General features: G+C 53.0%; 1 long non-coding RNA gene across 1 annotated transcript; it reads left to right on the forward strand.

Annotated features, from left to right (window-relative positions):
• The first annotated feature begins 469 nt into the window (after nt 1-469).
• On the forward strand, nt 470-2420 carry LOC112550463. The gene is made up of 3 exons (XR_003094333.1): nt 470-893; nt 991-1072; nt 1407-2420. It is a non-coding gene; the product is annotated as an uncharacterized LOC112550463 (long non-coding RNA).
• Nucleotides 2421-3965: the final 1545 nt, after the last annotated feature.

Below are 3965 nucleotides of genomic sequence, written 5' to 3' on the forward strand. Positions count from 1 at the left end.
CTTCGGGGCATTGCCGCAGCCCATGGCGGCGGAGACAAAGCCCTGCTTAGAGCCGCCCTCCTGTGGCCGCGCCGGGCATTGCGGCGGGGAGACCCCTTCTTTTTGGGTGGCTGGCATATTTTTTCGGCCACTTGGTAGCCCGCATGCAGGGTTACTGCCCTCCTTCTTGAGGGCAGGCTATGTATTTCCCACCGGAGTCCCTGGAGACGAGTGCCCTGGCACTTGGCCAGCCGTTGTTCTGCGCCCCCACCCCCGGCCTGCAGCCTGTAAGCAGGGCCCAGGTCCCCTTGATCCTCTGGGTCAGGTCTCGTTCCACTTGGTGAGCTTGGCCAGAGAGGATACCCACATACAACAGGGAAGGCTGCAGGCTTCTGGGGGGCACTGAGTGTGTTGGGACCCTGAGGCTTACCGACCTTCCTGTAACTCAGGTCCAGGTCCCTGCAAGATGCGCCCCCGCACCCTGTACACAGGGCTGCAGCCCCACCCCCTCTGACCGTGGGGGAGGAGGCCTCCTTTAGCCCTTTGGGCTCTGTGGCTTCCGTGGCGGGAGGCTGAAGTCGTGGCCCTTCTGTCCTGTCTGGCCCTTCTGTCCACGGGGCAGCTTTGACCCCTGATCAAGACCACCTGGGGCACCTGTCAGCTGGCATTCAGGACTTTGCAGGTTGTCTCTGGGCTTCATGCCCCAGCTGCCAGCTGTGTGCAGGGAGCACCGCCCTGTCAGCAGGGTTTTTGGTGTTTGTGGTCACCGTTCATGGTGCCGCCCTAGCAGTACTATCCAGAGTCCCGGCCTGTCACACACAGCTTCTGGCTGACCAGGATGGCAGCAGTCGAGCCCGCAGACATCTGTCCTTACCACTTTCCGCAGACAGAGGACAGAGTGACCGCGAGTCCAGGTGAGAGTAAAAGAGGGAGAGAAGCTGGGGCCTGTAGTCTCGTCCTCTGATGTGCTGATTTAAATCCAGTGTCTGTCCATTTTTTAACCCCTGGAAGGAGAAGCAGACAAGACAACAGATGGGCAGCCGTTAGCCACTAAGGAGGGAAGACATCCCCTCCCGCCCAGCAGGAGGGAAAGGTAAGGGAGCTTGGACACGCTGTCTGTCCTCTCTGCAACTTGCATCCCCAAGTTGTCAACCTTGTGATTAGCACCTTGTGGAAGGTGGGAGCACTGGGGCAGCTGCGCACACAGGATTCGTGTCCTAGGTCCTGCTGTTGTCATACACGGGTAACTGCTAGGGCCGTACTCGTCCTCTTTTAGTAAACCGGAGGTATGTCGCATCCCCCTTGTTTTTAAAGGACACCAATCTCGAGAGTACGATGGGTACTAGGAGCTACATTCTAGTCTATATTTCCTGGGGTGTGGGATACATTGCCAGTCGACTCCAGTTCTGTTTTGTGTACTCTTGCAGGTCCCTGAAGGGCAGCTGGAGAAGAAGGAATGGAAGCAAGAGAAGAAAGCTCGGGATCAAGAAGTGTGGGTTGGGGTGGGCAGGAGGAAGGTGAATGTTTAATGTCTGCTTAGAGAAGTACAGATGGAGACTGCTGAGTGCCTCTCTACACTTTCAAACACCCATTAGGAGCAAGCAGCCGCACGCTTCAAGTTGCACCGTGCACTCGGTCTTGGGTTGGCCCCGATTGTGTGCAGGGAGGTTGAGGCTTTGTGCTAGTTGTGCATTTTGATATGCAGCAGTGAAGGGTTTGGTAGGTTGTTTGGCTTTGCTAGTTAAGCAGTGGATCAAAATAGATGCGATTGAAGGCAGCGTATACTGTGTTCTTGGTTGGGTTGTTGAGCCGTTCTCGGTGTTAGTGTAGAAATGTCAGTTTGTGCTTGGTTCTGTTTGTGGTTTGGCTGTAGCTTTGCTTAGGATGTAGCTTGCGGGGCCAATTTGAGGCTGTTTGTGGTGCAATATATTTGCATCTGTACGTTAAGGCTTCAGGGTGTTCGTGTTTAACCTCCAGCTCCACAAGGACAAAGATCTCGTCCTGTGTCCAAACGATTGTAAATGTAGTTGGCGTGGTCAACATCAAACCGGCAGGAGCAAACAGGCCTAAGATGTGCACAGTCGAACAATAAGTGGTCTAAGAAACTTCACCTCATGTCTGGTACTTTTCTGTGCTGAGATTTGGCCATGGGCCTTTCCTGCTGCGAGCTGGCTGAAGGATGAACTTTTTCATTGTCTGCTGATCCGATCTGTGTTCTTACTTGTGAAATGCAAACATTTCCTCTTGTGATGGACCAGTGGTAAAAGAATGTGTAACACATGGTTCCTAGTCCTTGGTTTACAATGGTTAATGCACTGTAGGAAATCAGTCCTGATTTATTTGAGGTAAAGTATAGTGAAGTTGTGGTGCTTCGGTGTAATCTGTTGAAGTTCAGCTGCTCCTTGTCTCAAAAGGAATACGTGGTCTGAATGAAAATAAAATTCTTGTGAGCTACTTGGGTTGTTTTTTTTTAGTTCACGTGTTTCAGACCTTCTTCTCTGAATGCCTTTAGTACAAGTCTTGCTATTTCTAATGCCTGGGTGGGGGCTTTTTTTTCTAAGGGTTTGTGTCCTGGCAACCTACATTCTCATTGTTGCAAGAAGGAGAACGACCGTGTGGATCCCACGTGCCTCCAGGTTTTCGTGAGTCCCTTAAGCCCAGCTGTGGTCCTTCCCCCCTTGCCTGTTTAATGTAAGGTCTGCAGCCTTTCAGCCAGCTCTACCCATGTCATCCCTGAGGGGCTGCTCAGTTTGGGGGAGCTAAACCCATTTTCTCATTCATCTTTATTTTTAGAACTACAATTGATTTTTCAAACATTTTCAAATATTAGGGAAATGTTAAGTCCATGACAGCCAGCACATTTCTCAGGCAACTTGGCAGCAGGAAGGGCATGCGTATCTTGTAACCATTGAAAAAACAAAACACCTCACTTGACTAAGTCGGGGCTTCTGATTAATGTAGTGTATAGGATACAAATCTAGTGTTCCTCTGGGCTGACTCACAGCTGCCTGGCTGCTGAGCATCTTAAGCCCAAGCCCAAATAGAAGATGCCTCTCCTCCTCGTGCCCGCAAGTGCAGCGCCAGTCGATGGGGAAGGGATCGGTGCTCTTGCTGTTTTGGCATTTATTCCAGCAGGGAGGAGCCGTGGTTATAATGCTGCTCTGCTCCCTATGCTACCCTGGCTGTCACTTTTGCTCTGATAGAGAATTTCACACCTTGATCTTCACTGTGTGGGGAGGGGCAGAGGTTTCAACACTGCCCTGTGGTTTTGAGTGCCCTCCATGAAGCCCCTGGCAAAGCTGTGATTTTCATACAGCTGCAGGGGTTTCCACACTTGCTGAAAACCTGGGCTCTTTCAAAGCCTCTGGTTAGGCACCCCAAATCACTAGTCAGTTTTTAATATCCTGGCCAGTGTCCAGGGGCAGGGTCACACCACAGTGTCACCTTGCTGAGCAAGGTGCTGAGCAAGGCCCTTGTCTGCCCAAAAGGGATTTCTGTTTCACACGGCGAGCCCAAGGCACTGACCTTGCCTTCAAATAAGCAACTTGTCTACCCAAAAGAGAGCTTCATACTGTCCTGTTGCACCAAAATCACCAATATCTTCTTCAAGTTGATGGAGTTAGGTGAGGCCGAAGGGGGCAGAATCCCTGTAGCCTTTTCCTTTCAGACAGCGCAACAGGTGCACAGTGTCTGCAGCTATATTGAAGATGTGTGAAGAGGAGCTGCTGGCAGGCCAGGGCCCTGGACATGGCCTGACCAGAGATGCTGCTACCACCGCCGGCAGCTGGTTTGTCACGGTGCAGCGGCCACGGTGTGAGCGCGGCGAGGGGAAACCCGCTTCCCGCCCCGGGCAGTGCTGCGAAGCCGGGACCTGTCCGGTCAGAGCCCCTGTGCGCTGCCGGGGCAGGAGAAGGGCTCCGGTACGTCCCTGCGCTCCCACAACAAGCGGCCGTGGCGCGGGGAGGCGGGCGAGGGCCGGACAGGAG

The sequence above is a fragment of the Alligator sinensis genome, unplaced genomic scaffold (assembly GCF_000455745.1).
Source record: "Alligator sinensis unplaced genomic scaffold, ASM45574v1 scaffold1322_1, whole genome shotgun sequence".
In the NCBI taxonomy this organism is placed as follows: domain Eukaryota; kingdom Metazoa; phylum Chordata; order Crocodylia; family Alligatoridae; genus Alligator; species Alligator sinensis.